Here is a 20,192-nt window from a genome sequence, read left to right on the forward strand (position 1 = left end):
CCCCTCCTTCTTTTTTTAAATTTCTTTCCCTCCTGGAGATCGATTCTCCTGTGTGTATGAGTTCAGAGATGTTTACCTGTAATTCTCATGTCCATTGCATACCAGCCCAGGCCTGCAGTTGGGGCTGAAAAGAGATGGCAAAGAGCTTAAATACCGTGTGCAAAAACTGCCAGACCAGAGTACTACAGTGAAAAAGACTTGGGGATCACCAAGTTCAACCATATTTATTTCACAGAGGGGAAGATCAAGGCAGGATAGGTAGGTTGAGAAAGCAATGAGTCTAATTTCTCCTGGGTGCTAGAGACCACTGGGCTGACGTGGAAGGAAGCTCCAAGGGTATGGTCCCTGCTATCCCTCAGCCTCCTCCATGCAGTGCATCAGCAGGGTCTGTGGCTACCACCTTTGAGTGTCTCTGAAATCTTGTTTCGTCTCTTCTGCAACCATCCCAGTCTCACCTTTGTCCTACCTACTGGCTGGTTCTCTCAGAGCCCCTGTTGCCCCTTTGCAGTCCCTTCTGTACCCTGAGACTGAGACTCAGTGGTTTCCCTTGCTCACCTTCCCCTGGGTGTCCCAGAGCCCTTTCAGGCCTGGCCCCTGTGGGCCACTGCAGCTTCAGATTCATTACCGTCCCTCTTGCTGTGTTCAGTCTCATGGCCGGCTCTTCTGTGTAACAGGTTCAGCAACTTCCATGAAGTCCCTCCAGAGCCCAATGCCAGCCTCTCAGTCGCCAGCCCACACTGGGCCTAGGGCTTGTGTGGAGGAGTTAACACTGTCTCCTCCTTCCAGGTGCCTGGCTGAGGACGTCTTCTCCAGGGAGCCGGTGCGCACCGAGGAGGGCTGAGTGCTCCAGAGTCTCCTGCTTCTGCTGAGGTCTGGCAAAGAGGCCTTCAGGCCCTCAGGCTCTCGATTTGGATGTGTTTTAACTGCTGGGGTGGCTGAGGGTTGATCTGGCCTCAGGTTTCTGGGGGTGTTGAGAAAGGGGACAGTGCTGAGGGCCCTCCTTGGTTCAGGCTTGTTTTGAGGTAAGAGCTGAAAAGCACATTCACCAAGCATTTTTGTTGACAGCATGCTCTGTGTTGCTTATCCATGCCACCAAGGCTGGCACCAAATGGTATCAGGCTGGGAAGCCAGATTGGCAGGCCCTGGTGCCTTGCTTTCTTTTAGTAAACAGCTCCCAGGTGTAGAGTAGACTTAGGAGAATGTTTTCCATCTGGCTCAGCCACTGACTGCTATTATGTCCCTTTCTTTTGGCCTCAGGGTCATTATTCATTATCCAGGTAGGAGTTAGGAGAAGATAGGGTTGGACTAATGGTGTTTTGTTTTTTGTTTTGTTTTTTAATCAAATTTTCTAGCAGGGGAATCCACTTTTCAAATGAACGCCAAGAATCTCAAAGTACAAAATAACACAAGGGGCTATAGTTTCTGTTGAATTTGGGGTAGGTCTGGGGACTGTAATTTGTTAATTCCTCAGGCCTCAGTAATTCCCAAACAAAGCCATGGAAACTTCCTTTTTTTTATTTTTTTTATTTAGTGCAAGGTCTACAGGGTCTACAGGGTCTCACTACACAGATTGGATTTGTAGTGATTCTCCTATTTCCAGCTTCCCAAGTGCTGGGATTACAGGCGCATACCATCACGCTATCTTGGAACCTTCCTTTGCTTTGTGCTGTGACTCTGGTTTGTTTTTTTTATTGATTTATTTTATTTATTTTTATACTTTTTTGTACTTTAGGGAAGGGTCTACAAAATGTTCAGGGTCTCACTACTAGAGAGGACTTGTGGTGATCCACCTGTTTACAGCCTGCCAAGAGCTGGGTTTACAGGTGTGCACCACCATGCCCAGTCTCAATTGCCATCTCAGCATGCCCTGGGGACGGGGCCGGCACAGCCAGCCCGCTGGGTGATTGAACCCCCGGCCCTTGAGACAGCTTGCAGGCTCTTTAATCTGCTGAGCTATTTGGCTGGCCCTTGTGACTCTGGCAAGAAGAGGCTATAGAGAAGGAACCAAGCCAGGGAACTTATATTGGCTGAAAAATTACAAAGTAACACGCAAATGTCATTGTGGTGTTCTTAGTAAGACATCACTGCCAGGGACATGATATTATCATTCTAGAATCCTCTGGTTTTTCGTTTTGAATAGATGTGAGGGGATTGATCGTGCATGTGTGTGTGTGTGTGTGTGTGTGTACGTGTGCACACTGGCGTGACTTTGGGACACTGTGGGGCAGGGCTGAGCTAGTCTGGGGCAGGTAGAATGAATGATGAACAAAGCTGGAAGCACGTTATTCCTGGGTAGAGGGGGTAGGGGTGCTTTTAGCTCCAGTTAAAGAGTGATTTGCCTCTTTCCTGCCAGGACACAGCCCCGCGGAGATCTCTGAGCAGGAAGCACAGGGAACAAGGCAGCCTCTGTCCACAGCCATAGTGCGGCCCCGACAGAGGAGATGGATTCGAAGTTCCCAGGAGGGGGCTGCCTGGCCATTCTCTGACATATGGGCAGTGTGTTAGGCGAGAGGGGAGAGGGTTCGAGAAGAGGAGGCAGAGGTCGTTTTGTACACTTATCGCACATGTTCCTCCAGCACCCCTCCCCCAAAGCCCTGCAAGGAGCCTGGCTTAGAGGCAGGCAACTCCACAGGACTCAGAGCCAAGAAAGATGAGACTCCAGGTATGAACCACCATCCGCTTACTGAAGGGATAGGAAGTACGAGAGGGAACAGATCTTCATAGGCAGCCTGGCACAGCAGAGGCCATTGGCCTGCAGGTCAAAGCCCCACATTCGAGTACTTGCTCTGCGGCCCTGGACTCCATGTCCCTGTCTGAATGTGGAATGTGGGTGAATTATCTGCATTCTATTTCTGTTTGTTTGTTTTGTGTTGTTTTTTGGGTTGAGGTTGACCTAAGGCCCTCATATTTAACTATGTCTCTGAGGCTTTTTGTTGGGGGAGGCAAGATCTCACTAAGTTTCTAAGTTATCCAGGCTGGGCCGGGACTTGCTTCCACCTCCCCCAGTGCCTTCTTACTGCCCTTCTGAGTGTCAGAGCATCACGTGAAAACTCAGGTGCAGCCCGGTCCACACACTGAGTAAGAAGAGGAGCTGGGACTGAAGCCCAAGGAATCTAGGTTCAGAGCCCACATTGTGCCCACTATGCCTTCTACCCCTGCTCAGTAGACCAAGTAGCTGTCCTTCCTCCACTTGCATGCCACTGTGACACGAAGCTCATGACCTGCAGGGGTAGTGAGACCCAAGGTTGCACGGATCTGCCTATTGGGAAGGGCTTTCTCACACTACCCATGGATCTGCCTTTGTTCCCACCCATCCGCCCATCCATCCAGGGTCCAGGGCTGTGCTGGATGTTTCTGGAGATGTAAAGACATATCATCCATGAGCTTGCCTGGAAAATCTCTGTGACCAATGTTACGCTACTGATCTCTCCCTTTGTGCAAGTGACTCTGTGCCCCATCTCTCATGCCCCTGGCACTGGGGAGTGAACCAAGGACCTTTTTTTCACTGAGCCACATCCCCAGTTTTCTGTTTTTTTTTTAAATTTTCATTTTGAGGCAGAAGTTTGCTAAATTACTAAGTTACCCAACTGGCCTCAAATCCTCCTGCCTCAGTATCCCATTATAGCTGAGTGCCACCATGTTCAGCTATATTATCTCATTTAATTGCAACAGCTCTGTGGAGGAGGTGATGTTATTGAACCCATTTTCTAGAGCAAACTGAGGCTCAGAGAGGATAAGTGCCTGCCTTAGGGTCACATGGCTGAGAAACCACAAACCTAGTGTTTCAGTTCAGGTCTGCCCAACTCCAGAACCTGCGAAGGAACTCATTGTCCTCACCTGTTACCCCAGAGGAGGGCTAAACGTATAGAAGTGTGCTGGTGATGTAGGTGAATTGCTATTGTGAAGGGCAGGCAAAGTGCCATCAGGGTTCAGAAGAGAGAGTAGAGGGGCCGGGGAGATGGCTCAGTGGAATAAGCGCTTCCCTGGCAAGCGCAAGGGCCTGAGTTCAATCCCCGGTTCTGCAAAAATAAAAAAAAATAAAAAGAAGAGAGAGTAGAGGGAATAAGGGAGGGGGGGACGCTTGTGGAGGCTCCCTAGGGTGAGGGAGCTGTCTGGGAACAGGCAGGGAAGGGGGATGTAGGGGTCATTCCACCTGACCTGAGCTGGAGAGCTGGGGTGAGTTGGGGCTTGTGGCCAACTGTGCTTTCAGACCCCACAGCAGGTGCCTCTTCCTTCCATGCTGTTCTCTTCAGAAGTGTGGATGGGTTTGATCTTCTCCAGCTGAACACAGGTGCCCTGTTGCTTCCTTTCTCCTGAGGAGGGCAGGCCTCTTCTGTGCGGTGGACGAGTTGTGGGCCTTGACAGGTGCTGGTGTTTCCTTCCCCTGCTGGCTGTGGCTAGCAGGGAAAAAGTGCTCCCTTTGGTCCTTCAGCCAGGTGTCTGTCCTCCCTCTGGAAGCGCAGAACTCGGGGATAGAAAGGATCCCAGCAGCTGTGGGGTGAGAAGGAGCCTCTGACCAGCGGAGACATCCTCCCCCAGCTAACCCATGGGCTCTGTCCCTAAGGTGCTTTGGGCCTTTCTCCAGCAACTCAGATGGAAAATTGGGGGAAGGGTATGCTGTTGGCCCTGGGAGCCTGCTTGGTTTCAGAGATGGAAAAATGACAGCCACATTTATTGAGATGAATTTAAGCATGCCTAGAACTTCCATCATTCCATTTTTCAGGTAAGAAAGCTGAGGCTTTGGATGAGGAAAATGACATGATTGCAACTTTCACATGGAAGGCGGCTGTGTCATTGTCTTCTCAAGCAGGGATCGATGTGCAGAAGATTCAGCTAGGAAAACTGCACTCCCCTCTTCTCCCCTTGCCCACTCATCCCTCTCCTGACTCTGGCTGCTGTGGCTGCTCTTCCTCTCTCACACCCAGCTTACTGCCTGCCTAAGAGCCAGGGTGGCCATCTTGGCGGCCACAGAAGGATGTCCCGCACTCCTTCTGGAGAGGTAGTAATTCCAGGGGAACTATCCCATTGAGGTTCTTCAACCCCACGGCCCTTTATCATCTGGCTTGCACCAAGCCCAAGTCCTTTGTATTTTTCATATACATGTTCTTCACTTCATCATCTCTCCAATTTTCCCATAATCCTGAGAGACAAAGCAGGAAGAATGTAATTATCCCATTTTGTGGATGGGAGAACTGAGGCCCAGTAAAGGTAAGTGACTTCTCCAAGGTCATCTAGCAAAAGTGACAGAGTAGAGCAGCTTCACACTATCCAGAAGTCCTGATCTCCTTCTTATTGCCCAGTGCTGACAGCTACTGGGACAGCCTCTGGGCTGCCTTAGCCCCTCCGCAGCTCCAGGACTCCCTTTCTGCTCTGTCCCAGTATGTGTGGGTTGTGGCTGAGAGCTTCCTAGGCCACCTAAGCCCTGCAGAATATAGTATCACTCACCACTTCTCTAGTTGAGGGTCCCCCAAATCCAGCCCCAATCTACAGCTATTGCCAGTCTTTCTAAGGTACCAGACTGGGCCTTTTTTTCCTACTAGGTTGGCAAGATTAGGGGGTACCTCTGTGGATTGTCAGTGGCATGGGTTTCACCCTGTTATACAGTGGATGGGAAAACTGAGGCTAGGGTCAGCAAACCATTGCGCTTAGGGAAGGTGGAGAGGCAGGTCTTGGAAAAGGCTGGGGCTAGGCTGATGGGGTGGGCCCTTTCTCAGGAGGACCTCTAACTTTGTTTCACTAATTAAAACATGATGTGCACTTAGTGTTTTTTTTTTTTTATTGTGTTCTACTTTAGTACCAGAAAAATTCTAAGAAGAGTCCTAGGTTCCCAGGAAAGTAACACCTGGGCCAAACCAGAACCAGAGTCCTGGATTCCTAAGAGCACTGGGGACTCCTGCTAAGGATAGCTGGGCTCCTGGGATTAGTGGCGATGGTTGTATAACTCCATAAATGTACTAAAAGCCACTGAAATTGCATACTTTAAGATGGTAAATTTTATGGCATATGGGGGCCGGGGAAATGGCTCAGTAGAATAAGCGCTTTCCTGGCAAGCACAACGGCTTGAGTTTAATCCTTGGGTGCATAAAAAAAATTAAAAAATTTTAAAAAACAGAATTTTATGGCATATGAATGATGTCTTTTTTTTTTTTCCAGAACTGGGGATTGAACTCATACCCTTGCGCTTGCCAGGGAAGCGCTTGTTTTACTGAGCCATCTCCCCGGCCCCAATGATGCCATTTTAAAAAAAGAATAACTTTTGTTATGTTAGAGTAGGCCCTGTACACGTAGGTACTTAACATACATTGTTGAGTAAGTGTATTAATGAAGGTAGCATCTTATAAAGCACATCCGTTTGATTCTCTCAGTAGCCTTGAGAAGGAAGCAGGACAAGAATAATGATCCCCATTTAACGGATAAAGAAATGAGTCCTGAAAAATTAAGTGACTCATCCAGGGCAATTGAATTAGAGTTTTATAGAGTTAGGATGGGTTTTTATTTCATCTTACCAACCCTGGGTTCATTAAGGCAAGCTTGATGGAGTGCCCATTCTCTTGCTGTGCTACCTCTGGGGATGCTGAGGCACTGGCCATCAGCATGCGCAGCCAACCTCTGACCTCCCGTAGTGCAGAGACTCAGAGGAAGAGTCAAGCATGAACAAGACAGTGTTACTGGTGTTAGGGAGGGACCCAGCGGGGTCCTAGGCAGGTTTGTGAGGAGCAGAGTGACTGCCTAGGAAACGACAGCTAACTGGGAGGATATGAAACCGTCCCTAAGAACGGGCAAAGCGGACAGGTTGACTTTGATTCAGAAGGGCATGAAAACCTGGCACAGTGGCAGGCACTTGTAGTTCCACCTATTCAGGAGGCTGAGGCAGGAGGGTCCTTTGAGCCCAGGAGTTTTGAGACCGGCCTGGGCAGCCCAGGGAGACACCGGTGAATTTTAAATAGGAGGAACAATGGTAGATCATCCATGCACAGCCCTTGATCCAGGGGATGTCCAATCTTAACCCACTTTCCAATATCACTCTTCCTGCTGGCCTTCCGTATCTGAATCCTTGGTTCTGGGCACAAGGTGGGCCTGGTAGAGTTGAAATGCAGCCTAGCTGTTTTGCTTGCAAACCAGGCTCATCCTTATGTCACCACCCCAGTGGCTCTTGTCAGTCTGCTGCCCCTGACATTGCTGCCCTGGCCTTGGACTGATCACAGGGTAAAAGCCACTGGTAACGTTATTAAGAGCTAATCATAAAAACCAATAACCATTTATTAAGCCCCTACTCCATGCAGGCATGGTTGTAAGTGATTTATGTCTGTCTCACCTAATTTTATTTAATCCTTACCCGAAGAGACAGGTAATAGTATTATCCCCAGTGGGCAGATCAGAAACTGACACACACACACACACACACACACACACACACACACACCCCTCATAATTTGATGGAGCTGGATAAACCTACAGGCTGCAGTGAGAATTTAACCACTAGGCTGTAGAGCTCAAAAGAGTGATCCTACAGTTTATCTGGGCCACAGAAATTTCCCTGATCAGCTGGGGAGCTGTGTAGACTAAAGGTTTACCAAGTGGAATTACCCCAACTTCCCCTATTTCAGAGAAGAGAGGCAGGCTGGTCTGGGGTGTTAGAGAAGGCGTCTGTGAGGAGGCAGGTTGGAGCTGGGTATGGTTGGGACTGTGCAGGCAGGGCCCATGGAGGTGCTGTGCATGCAGGGGGTTGTTGAAGGTCTCACTCTTCCACTCACGAACTTGTGCCTGACTTTGAACCAGTCCCTACCCCTTTCTCAATAGGGTCTCATTCCTTAATAGATACAGGGATGGTCCCTATGTTGGAGGCTCCATGGGGCCTAGACCAAGGTGCCTTAGGACTGTAACATGGACCAAACTCCTGGCAAAATGTAGAGGGATTTGTTTGGAAGAAAGTCAGAACCAAATTTCTCGTGGCATTGCCCAGGAAGTCAAAGTGCTGGCAGCCCTTTTATTGCCAAGCCTCCCTGGAGTTGGGGATGACAGGAAGGGAGGATACGGATAATCCCTTACTGGGCTCAGTTTTGGCATGAGGAAGTGGTGTTTGCCTCTAGAAGTTGTTATTGACCAAGGCTAGTGGTCTTGTTTGCTATGTGGAGAGTGGGAAAATAACTGGCTCCAGCCAGCAACTGCCATGGAGTGCGGGAAGCATTATAAAGCCAGAGAGGCCAACATACCTTCTTCATAGTAGGTTCAGGAACCAGCTGAGAAGGTTTTAGAAAGGGTCTGAATGGATGATCTGAGTGGGCCCCTCCCCGTCCTGTGCTCCAGCTTCCCCTTTTGAATCCACTCTCCACAGTCTTTTGTTTCCTAACTTCTTTTTGTGACAGTTTTGCTGTGTAGTTCAGGCTGACAAACTCATTGTGTCGCCCACACTACCCTCAAACTTGCAGAGATCATCCTGCTTCAGCCCCTTGAATTCTGGGATCATAGCTGTGTAGCTTGTATTCTTTTTTTTTTTTTTTTTTTTTTTTACCAGTTATTGAACTCAGGAACTTGCACTTGCCAGGCAGGCACTTAAGCCTCTGAGCTAACTCCCCACCCCTCTCAGCTTGTATTCTTGATTTTTTTTTTTTTTAAATCATCAATGATTTGAGAAATACGGTTGCTAAGATTTCCTGAGGGCTCAATTTTTTTCTTTGTCAACTAGGAACAACAGTACCAGCTAGTCCTGTCAGTGAAGTGACCATGTCCTCTGGGCCAGATGAGCACTTGGCAAATGTGGAGGGCCCCCTTAAAAGTGACATGCTTTTGCCTTAGTAGATGAGTGTAGTTAAAAAGAGCTCAAGCTCTACCCAGACTCAGACCAAGCTGTGTGTAGAGCCCTCTCTACCACTTTGAAGTTTAAATGAGTTGCTTCATTTCACTGAGCTTGGTCTTACCATCTGTAAAATGGAGACAATAATGGTCCCCACTTTAAAGTTAATGGATCCAGATGAAAGAATTCAGGCAACGTGCCTGACTCTATGCCTGGCACATAGTTAGTGCTTAATAGCACTATGCTATTAAAATATCCTGGTGATGATAATTGATTTTGTTTGTTTTTGAGATAGGTTCTTGCTATGTTGTCATATGGCCCAGAACTCACTATGTAGATGAGGCTGGCTTTGGACTCACAGTTTTCCTGCCTCAGTCTCTAGTACTAGGATTACAGATGTGCGTCACTATGCCCAGTTGGTAATTGATATTTAGATATTGGGATGCTATAGGGGCCAGCTAGGCTGGTGGTGGCATTCGTAATCTGTCATATCTGCTCAGCACTTGGCAGTTTACAGCATGTGTCCCATTCATCACTGCTGTGTAGGCATTTCAGAATGTTCCTCAGGGGAGCTAGGCTAGGTGGCACTGTCTCCACTTTTATTTTTTATTTTTAATGTATTTAATACAGGGTCTACAGGGTCTCACTACAGAGATCGGACTTGTAGTGATTCTCCTGTTTTCAGCCTCCCAAGTGCTGGGGTTACAGGCGCATGCCACCACTCCCTGTCTCAGTAGCTGGGGCGGGGCCCGCACAGCATGCTGGGGATTGATCCTGGGCCCTGCCCTTTAGTCCAGTGAGCTATCCGGCTGGCCCCCCATCTCCACTTTACAAATGTGGTCTTTTTTTTTTTTTTTTTTTACAAATATGGTCTTGAGACTTAAGAGAGGCCAAGTGGCTTCTGCCTGATTTCAGTTCAGGTCTTCCTGCTCTGGGAGTTTACCTCTTGGCCTGAGGTACAATGGAGGTCGGTTGACCTCTGGGTCTGGCCACCCTGGTAGGGACATTATTGCTCACCCTGAGTTTTCACCTGAAATTTTGGAAGGTAAGCAAGCACAGAGTGACAGGCTTGGTGGTCTTACCAAGTCACAGGAAGACATGCAGACTTTAAAGTCTGCATACTTTGTTATTGATAACAACCTGTCTCTCACGTTTGCACCCGGGTTCTGGGCCAGTAGTGTCCCTGCTTGTTCGATACCTCAGCCAGGCCAGACTTAAAAGTTCTTCTTGTCTGTTTCCCACTTTCCCACTCTTTACTGTGGTCCTTGGGCCTAAAAAAGGATTCTGCCCCCAGTTGCTCCTCCATCAAGCAATGCATCTTCATTGCCTAATGTGTATGAGGCACTGTCCCATATCCTGGGGTACAGAGGTGAGCACTGCACGGAACTACATGCTATGAATATTTGTGTCCCCCAAATTCATTTGTTGAAGCTTGAACTCCTTGGGCCATTAGAAGGTGATTGGGTTGTGGTGAGTGACACAAGTGCCTGTATAAAAGAGATCTCAGAGAGCCAGCCTGCCTTTTTCATCATGTGCTGACTACTGGAAGGTGCCATCCGTGAACCAGGAATGACCCTCACTAGATACCAGATCTGCTGGCAGTTTGATCCTAGCCTTTCTAGTCTCTGAAGTGTGAGGAGCAAATTCCTGTTATTTATAAGTCATCGCATTTATGGTATTTGTTAGAGCAGCCCTGACAGACTGAAGCAGCGCCTGAATAGCACTGAGTAGAAGAACTTCCTTTAATCATCCAGCAGTGCCCAAGGGATACTGAGGAAGGTGCCTCTTGGTTCTTTGATGGGACGCACGATTTTGAATTTGGAAAAGTGACCCTTTTTGAGGAGTGTCATGCACTAAAGGTCTTGGGTTAGGGGTCAGGCTTAGGCTGTGGTTCCATCTCGGCCAGGGCCTTGCTGTGTGACCTTAGGTTGGTCCTTGTCTCTCTCTGATCCTCCTTCTCCCAATCTACTGAAGGAGGAGATTGATTATGATATAAGGCAGTCCCTGATATTTGTAGGGTGCTTGCCTGACCCATGTGTCATGTGCTCACTGGAACCTAGGTTGACAACCAAGATCTTTTTCTGCCTAGCAGTTGCCTCCAGAGACTCTAGGGTGATTTCTAAGTTAGGTCCTGAGCACTGTGAAGAAATGAGATGGGCTTCTCAACATTCTTTCTTTCTTTTCCAACTCTTGCATACTCTGGTTTCTTCAGCTGATACTAGAGTGGAGGGGACAGGTTTTAGTCAGGCAGCCCCTGTCCAGGCAGGACCCCCACGCTGGTGGGCGTGGCTTCTTATGTTTTCCTTTGTGCAGGAGATAGAAAGATTGAGGGGGGGGTGAAAGCAGAACTTCAGGACCCCCAGAAACTATTTCATTGATCTGACTTCACCATAGGGAGATAGTAGAAGCTCGAGAAGAGCAAGGTCTCCCAAATCTATGCTGAGTGCCACGGGGTGTCACTGAGCCATGCTGGGAGCCCAGATCTCCTGAACCCTCCCTCCATGTGTGGCATGTGTGCAGCTCTTTCCTGGGCCAGGCTCACTGAGGTGGGGCGGGCAGGAGGAAGAGGCTGTGGGGTGAAGCTTCTACGTGGGCTTGCCACTCTTGCCCGCTTCCTGTCTTACTGCTCTGATAAATTCCCGTGAGGACAGAGGCCTGCTGAGTCCTGTCGTGCCCTCTTCCTGGTGATAGAGCAGTTTAGCTGCAAGCTCCGCACCTGTCCCCAGGCAGTGCCTACTGGCCCAGGCCGGCAGGCCAACAAGGAGGCTCTCTGTGCCCTCCCCGCCCCCAGCTCTCTGTGTCTGCTGTCTTACCCAGCTATGTCCCTGCAGCACTGGTCTGCCAATTGGCCCTGGCACAGGGACTGGTTTGGCAGGTTTCTCTACACCTGCAAGCAATGTGAAGGCTGGGACCTGGGGCAGGGCAGGCCTGGGGAGGCAGTGGCACTCTATCCTTGACCCCTGCCCCCCAATCCCAGCCTCACCCTAGCTGCCTTTGCCACCTTTTTAAAGAGACAGCCTGGGGAGCTGGAAAGCAGACCCCTGTCCTGGCCATTCCACTTACTCAGCATGTGATGGCGGGGAAGTCCATTCCATGTTTAGGCCTCACTTACTTCCTCTGTATAATGGGACTTTGAGCCCAGTGATTCCCCAGATAGTCATGTTGTATTATTCTGATTAGAACTCTGCTCTTTTCTCTCTACCTCTGAGCAAATCACCAAACACTGGGGGCTCAGGCTCCAGTAATGACAAAGGTGTCTACCATCCTCACTTTTTCCTGCTGTTGTTGAGAGGATCACCTGATATCTCAGTGGCTATCCAGTCTTTGAGGGGAAATTTCTTCTTTCTGCAGTATGCTCTGCCCTTATCTGACCCAAGCAGGAGAGTGTATCCCTAGGAGGGGCTTTTCCCAGCCCCTTGCTTTACCCTGGGCTCATAATTCGCTGGCAGCTGAACTTTCTGAGCATCTCCATGATGGGGAAGGCAGAGGTAGAGAATCTGAACCCAGGAGAAGGCTCTAGAGCTTGCCGCCTCCTTGTATCCTAATCTTCAGGTCAGCCCAGGGTCCAGTTCTACCCCTACCGTAGCCCTACGCAGTGAGAGCAGGCAAGCTTCATCCTCTTGCTGGACCACCTTCTCCCTGTCTAATAATAAGAGTATAGAGATTGCGTGTCATTGGAAATAAGTTCTGACAATGTAGACTGACAGTAGGGGGAGGAGTTAAAGAGGATGTTCTTGGCCTAGGGTGGGGAGTAGGGCAGAGAGAGAAGGAAGCAGGAATTCACATTAATTGAGCGGCTGCTGTGCGGCAGCACCGTGCCGGTTACCTGGCACACATAGCATACGTGCACTCTAGTCTCCAGTCCCTTCCAAGTGGTAGCCACAGTGATCTTTGTAAAACACACACCTGACCATGTCTTTTAGTGTCATTCTTTTGTTCTTAGAATGAAATCTAAACTCCTTCTCATCATACAGAGCCGTGAGTAAACTGGTCCCTGCCTTCCCCACTACTTTCACATTCCTGCCTGCTTGTCATTTAATTTATTTTAAAATTTATTTATTTATTTATTTATTGTGTGTGTGTGTGTGTGTGTGGCCAGCTCAGCCCACCAGGGGGCGGGGCCAGCTGGCATGTGGTGCTGGGGGATTGAACCGTGGTCCCTGTGCTTTGCTAAGCTTGTTCTAAGTAGGTGCTTTAGACCACTGAGCCATCTTATCAGCCCCTTGTCATTTAATTTAGCCACAGGCGTTTTCCTCTGTTCATTTAACATGTTCTCTCCTACCACAGGACCTTTGCATATGCTGTTCTCCCTGCTTAGAATTCCTTCCCTGGCTCTTTTTAGCCTTAGTTGCCTTCTTACCCTTTCTCTGTCAGGTTATTATTAGATTCCCACCCCATCCAACTGTTTTCTTCCTCCAACTCTTGATTCCTCTCTAATGCTTATAGCAATGCATAGCTACTTTCTCTGTTTTTTTTTTTTTTTTTTTTTTTTTTTCTTTATATATTTTTAGGGAAGGGTCTACAGGGTGTTCAGGGTCTCACTACTAGATCAGACTCATAGTGATCCACCTGTTACAGCCTCCTAAGAGTTGGGATTCAGGAAATATTTGCTGGATGAGTGAGTGAGTGAGTTGTGAGGAGGTGAGAGAGTGCTGGTTGAGTGACCGGCTCGGGACATGAGCACCTTAGTAGGTTCTCAGTATATGGTAGCTTTTCGTAGGGAATAAAATCAGGCAGGGAGTAAATACCCACCACGTGGCCAGAGCACTCAGGCACACGGGATGGGGGATGCCTCAGGAGGCTAAGGCCGTGAAGATGAGCTGGTGCCAGATCCTGGCAGTCCCTAATGCTCAGGCAAAGTTCGGACTTCTGAAAGCAATGCTTAGAAATCATTGCTGGGCTATTAAGGCTCTAAAGACTTTCTAAGCTGGGGTCTCAGCCTCTGTGTGCTCAGAGGGGTCATGCTGTACTGTGCTGGGGGGTGGGAGGAGTTGGGGAAGGCAGACCCAGATGAGAGGAGCAGGCTGGGATTTCTCTGAGAATGCCATCTGAGACAGCTATTCATACAGGCCCAGAAAGGGAGGGCTCGGTTTGGGGAACTGCATTTTCCAATTTGGGGTGGCCACTATAGTATTCCTGGGGGCAGTGAGAGCAGAGGACGGGGCAACCTGAGTCTGCTGCTTGGATTTAGAGTTCTCCTCCCCGACCAACCATGCGATGTTGCCAGGTTCGTTCACTTCTCTGATTCTCTTTCTTCGGCTGTAAACTGGCCGCTATGAGTGCCTGTCTCACAGGGTCCTGGTGAGGGACAGCCGGGCTCAGGGTGAGCTGGATGATGGGATTATAGAGCTGAGGATTTGGATGAATCTTGTGCATTTTGATGTTGGTAGTTAGATTCTTCTGGAAACTGAGAAGCTTCCTCAGGAATCTCTTTTTGTTCTGACTCTTGGCATGGAAAATCCTTCCAAAATCTCTGAGTGATTGATTCCATGAAGGCTGAGAGGGCCCTCCATGGGGACATTGTGTATACCTCCTCAGGACTGGGGCTGGGGAGCTAGGGATTCTATTTGAAAACTGGAGAGTCTATCAGTTTCATTCGAAGTGTGTAAAAGGGGCTGGTCCAGTTAGTGGAATGCTGTGTATTCCAAGGCTCTGGATGGGGCTAGGCTACTTTTCCAAAATAGTACAAGGTAGGCTCCTGCCTGCTCCTATTATCATTATGAGTCTGAACTGGGAGGTGTAGGTGGTGAATGATCCAGTCCATTTCCCCTTATTGATGGGAAAATGAGGCTCCAAGAAAGGGATTGAAGCTTGCACAGGTCCAATGTAGGACTGCTCTGGGCCTGCACCTGATGCCTCACATCCAGCCGCAGGCTCCCTTGGGACTCCACAGCTGGTTCTGCCTCAGCAGAGGAGTCTGGGCTGATAAATTGGTGAACATCCACACCAGTCCCTGACCCATCCTGAGCCCTGGCCTAGTGGGCCCCTGCAGACGGGAGAGGATTCACCTTTGTTCTAAGCTTCCAACCCTATCTACACTCTGCCTCCTGGTCTGAGATGGGTCCATTTGACTGGAGGCTGAAGACTAAAGCCAAAAGGACTGGGTTGTTCCCTTTCTGCTGAAGAAAGGAGAAGCAAGCCCTGCCTGGCTGGTGGATTCCAGCCTGCATCCCTATTCCAGCTGCTGGCAGTGCTGAGGAGATGCCTTTGTCTGAGTTGCCAGGGGAACCAAAGTTTCTGCCTCCTTCTGGGGCCCTGATTGGCTCCTGGTGGAGCTTGAGCTTTGGTGAATGGAAGGACCTCCCTTCTGCCCACACCTTCCATGGGGAGAGAGATCAGAGTATGGCTGGCATCCCCACAGAAGCACCACGTAAGTGCCCATCTTGAGATGATAGGTTCCTTTGTTCTTACATTCACTCATCCATCCATCCATCCATCCATCCATCCATCCATCCATCCATCCATTCCAGGCAGCATCTCTTCAGGCCCTTCATTCTTCTGGGTCCAGGAAATCTATCCTAAAACTTGAGAGAGCCACACTGAATCTTAACATAGCCATAGACTCAAATCTTTGCATTAGGCAGGTCCCTTTTCCTCCTGGGGCCTCAGTTTTCTTTCCTGTAAAAATGAAATCATTGTGCTAAAATTTCTGGTCCTTTTGGCTCTGGTTCCCCAAACCATACAGCCCAGATCCTCTCTTCTCTGCCCACCAATAGCTCTCATCTGGTTCTTGCAGTGTCCTAACCACATTCCCTCTTGCCAGTTCCCTTGTAAGATGCAGATTAAAAAATAGGGGGCTATAAACAGCTTTTGGCATTGCTTTGTCTTTTCAACTAGGGAAGCTGTGCTCTCTGAAGCCTCTGTCAGAAGTCCCACATCCTGCAGCTCATCACAGTAATACAGCCAAGGAGTAATGAATGGTAAGCAGTCTACCTCTGTACAAGGCAGTGCTGGGCAGCATGCAGAGCAGAGTTTGCTGGGATAGGAGGGGGCCCCTAGTGGAGCCCAAGAGCTCAGCAGTTCTGGGTTCCAGGTCTACCTTGGCCCCATGTGGGCTAGGTGACGTTGGCAGGGCTGTATTTCCACATCTATAACCGGAACAATAATGCCACCCTCACAGGCTTCTCATTTGGCCATACAGGAGGCAAGAAGTTGAAGAAAATCCATACTGCGGAGGGGTCCTGAGCTACCACATTAGATGCTGGCCTTAGATGTTGCTTATTCCCAGTAGTAGCTCATTCCCAAAGCAGGGAGAAAGAGTGTTGCCTTGGGCAATTGATGTCTGTGTGGGGGAGGTCTGTGTCAGAGCTGATGTTTGAATAACACTTTCAAGATCCTCCAGGGACCTTTGATGAAGATTTTTCAGACAATGAAAATGGAGCAAAGTACTAAGCTCACTGCTGGGAAAGGGGGCAGCCTAATTGGTGCTATCCTTGGCTTGAACCAGCCGGGCTCATTGCCACAGGCTGACCTGGAGAATGACCCGTACCTTTGGGCTGTGTGCAATGTCAGTTTCCTTAGAAGGGGCTGTAATGGGAGACATCTGGGAGTGACTCAGCCCTGTTTTTTGTTGACTCACCAGATTGAGGGTCAAAAGTGGCTTCTCAGGTCATTGGCCTCCAGAGCCTGGTGTAGCATCCAGCTCTGTGACCCATCCACCTCTCTGCTTTGCAAGCGTCCTGGACTTGGCCACTGTCCATCGTGGCTGTGGTGGGAGGTGAGCATGGGACACTCAAGTTAGACAGGACTTGCTGGGTGACCTTGTCTCTTGTGCTTGGGTTTGCCTGGTGTCCAGAATGAAGTGAGTGGAGAAAGGGATAAAGGAGGGTTTTCAAGAGAAGAAAGGAGGCAGGTGTGCAGTGGGGGCATGAATATGTGTCAATGGGGAGGTGACATTTGTGTAGCTTACCTCAGAGAGGCTCTAAATCTAAAGGACATGTCTCAGTGAGGTGAAGGGGTGGACTAAAAAGTGTGAGTGTGTGCGTGCGTGCGTGCGTGTGTGTGTGTGTGTGTGTGTGTGTGTGTAGCAGAGTGTATGTGGTTCCCATAGAAACACAGGTGATATGACCAGGAGAGAAGAGTACAATCCTGAAGCCACTAGCCAGTCCCGGGTAGGCCCTTCTCTTGGAGGCCCCCTCCATTTGCCTGGGCTGGGCATGGGTGGCTGGGTGTGACAGTTACTCCCTGTCCTGCTTGATTAGACAACGTATGTGTTGCTCCTGGGGACACTGGCCATGGTAGGGCTGCCCTTTCAGATCTCTTGTTGGGGAATGGGGTGAAGGTAGATCATTAGTTACACTGTGAATGCAGTGTGGGCAGAGGGACAAGCACTGGGTCACCAGTGGCTTCTGGGTCACACCCATCAGGATCATACTCTTCCTGAAGCTTTCTTTGCCTGGTCTCCAGAACACCGAGTGCTTCTTTCTAGTTCCCCCTGGCTTCTGTGCTCTCTGGCCCCCTCTCCCTTTCCTGTATCTCCTTTCTCTCTGACTGCTCAATGTGTAACTCCCTCAGGGCACTACTGCAGTTATTGTTGTATTTAATATTTTTTTAAATTATGAAAGTAATAACAAAGTACAGAGATTTTGGAGAACAGGGGAAGGAAACGGCTCCTGAGTATCGTCAAGAGCTTGGCCTCCTGTTTTCCTTTACTCTTTTCTCGCATAGCCATAGCCCTGCCTCATCTGTCCTCTGACCTGGCCTGTGTTTTCTACATACCAGAAACTGCCTTCTGTGTGGGTATAGGATGTGCTGCTAAATATGTGCTGTACATATTCCCTCTCCTGTCACAGATTTTCAGGTTGTTTCCAGTTCTGCAATTATGGAGAACTCATGAATGTTACACAAATTGTTCCTTCTGTCTTTACATGAGGTCCACTGGGGCAGAGGCTGTGGATATCAGATAGGCGTTTGGGAAACTTGCCAATCTGGTGGGCACTTCAAACTCTTTGTATCTAGGGGAATAGGCAGGGACTGATTTTGATTTCTCTCAAGTCTGAAGAGCCCATTTCTTGTGAGCAGGGGCTGCTCCCCACTATCCTCTTTCTGGTTCCTCACTGATGGTAGGAGGGAGACAGAGAAGGGCTGCCTAGTTCACTCTAGGTCAGCTGAAGCTGGGCATCATGAGAGTGAGTCACCCACAGGGCCTTTCTGAGGTTTTCTATCCATGTGAGCCTCACCCTGGCACTTGACCCACGCCCTGGATACATGGTGAGGCCCAGAGAGAAGAAGGGGCTGGTCTGTGACTACCTAGTGACTCAGTTTGAGGCCAGAAGCAGGCTTGTGCTCCTGATGGCCCTGCTCCCCGAGGCCAGGCTCCTCAGTTAGTCTGTGCATTAGGCATCTCTAGGCAGGGGAAGGTGTTGGAAGGATTGAGTCTATGAAGTGGAGCTGAAGGGTGGGTCTGTCCCTTTCTTCTTAGAACCATCACCTTTCCTGCACACCCCCACCTGTGATATCTTTCTAGGGTAGGAGCTTGGGTCCCAGTGCACAGGATGTCTCCCCAGCTGGCCTTTGAGGAGGGGTTTCATCAAGGGCCCCAATCTAGAGGGAGAAGGTGGGCTCTAAGGATCCCACCTTGGGTGGCTGCGTTAGTGTCCTAGGGCTCCATTAACCCAGACACTTCATGGCATAAACAGCGCAGCACACATTCATTATTTTCACACTCTGGAATTTCACAAACCTGACCATTTTAGCCTTACAGGATTTCCAGAGGAGAATGTGTGCCCTGTACTTTTTAGGGTCTCTCAACATTCCCATTCCTTAGTTCATGCCCCTCCACCCCAACCTCTGCCAACATTACCGCACATGTTCTGTCCCTCCTCTGCCTCTCCCCTCTCTCACAGGTCAGGACCCTGTGGTGGTTACACTGGACCCACTCCAGGAACCCAGGATTATCTCTCCATCTCCAAACCCTCCACTGAATCACGTGAAAAGTCCCTTTTGCCGTGTGAGGTTCTGGGATGAGAACATGGACATCTTTGGAGGGACCCCTTGTTCCGCCTAGCACAGCAGCCCGTACAAGGGAGCTCGCTGGATTCATGGATCGCTAGGTCCTGCTGGAATGGCACCACCAAGCTCCAAGGCGGAGGGAGGGCTTGAGAAGTTCAGGTCAGATGTGCTATGGTTGGGGAGGGGCATAAGAGCTTGCCCCACTAGATTCCCCATGACAAAGGTCCCTGAGAGCAGGTTTTGTGCCTGTGACAGTGCGGCAGGGGTATTCTATGACACATACTTCATATATCTCATATCTCATACTCCACTGTGAGGCTGCATCGTGAAAGCCAAGTGCCCTCTTGCCACAGAGCCACCGTTACTCTGTGCTTATGTTTTCGTCTGTGTGCACTCATCTGCGACTCGCCATGAATCCTCCTGGGAGGGCCAAGGAGCCACTCTTTAAAAAGGTCCTTTCTGCTCTTGTTCTAAGGAAAATAATTACACAAGTGACTAATTTTATCCCTAATCCCATAATTACTTTATTATGTAGCTGGTGAGAGGGCCCTGAGCTGTGCCTACGGCGCCACTCTGGCTGCTGGCCCACTTGGCCTGGTCCCATAGCACAGAGCCCCGCCTGGCTTCTGGTCTGGCCTGCCGAGAGGGCATGATTGTTCTAGTTCCTTTCTGGTTGGATATTTTGGTTTCTGAGGCCTGAAAAACCACCTTTCTTTCCCCCTAAATGTATGCAGAAACATGGCTGCCTGGAGAGTAAGAGTTTTGATGATGGAGATAAGTCTGTAGGCATCAAGAACCCACATCCGGGTTCTAGTTCAACTTTCATTAGCTTGCCCTATAACCTTGAGCAAAGTTGTTTCTCTTTGGGCCTCAATTTCATTGTCTAAATGAGGGCCTTGTCAGCTTTAATGTTCTATGATTCCATGGGGGAATGGAGAGAGTTAGAACTTTGAGACTGCGACCCTTCTTACTACCTGATGAAAGTCTGACCTGTGTAGCTCATGGTAGCATGCTGGCCTGGCATGCATGAGGCTCTGGGTTAAAATTATAATCAGACATACCCCAATCATAGCATTAAGGATAATAATAGGGATCACTTATTGATTGCTTACCCCGTAGCAAGCAGCAGGCTACTGTAGTTTTCTCATCCTATACCCAGTGACTAGATGACACTGGATTTACAGAAGAACATGAAAACACTGCTTCATACAATGATTCGCCCACCATGAAGTTGCCCAGCTAGGACTATGACCTAAGCTCTTAGGCTCTGCCCCCCATTGTCTTCTTCTAATATGTAAATAAAAGAAGAGCAGGCAACTCAGCTAGCAAGTAGTGGGGTTGGGATTTGAGCCCACGTTCATCTATCCTTTTACTCTTCTTCTTCTTCTTCTTCTTCTTCTTCTTCTTCTTCTTCTTCTTCTTCTTCTTCTTCTTCTTCTTCTTCTTC

The 20,192-nt window shown here is 49.2% G+C and overlaps 1 protein-coding gene across 8 annotated transcripts in view; it reads left to right on the top strand.

Annotated features, from left to right (window-relative positions):
* The window catches only part of Epb41l1 (erythrocyte membrane protein band 4.1 like 1), a 123,812-nt gene that overhangs the window by 15,343 nt on the left and 88,277 nt on the right, over window positions 1–20,192 (top strand). For all 8 annotated transcript variants that reach the window (XM_004630877.2, XM_023714765.1, XM_023714768.1 and 5 more), the window contains exon 2: window positions 787–870. The gene's annotated coding sequence lies outside the window, so the exon portion shown is untranslated. The remainder of the gene's footprint in view (window positions 1–786; window positions 871–20,192) is intronic.

Source organism: Octodon degus, unplaced genomic scaffold (assembly GCF_000260255.1).
Source record: "Octodon degus isolate 3935 unplaced genomic scaffold, OctDeg1.0 scaffold00037, whole genome shotgun sequence".
Classification (NCBI taxonomy): Eukaryota; Metazoa; Chordata; class Mammalia; order Rodentia; family Octodontidae; genus Octodon; species Octodon degus.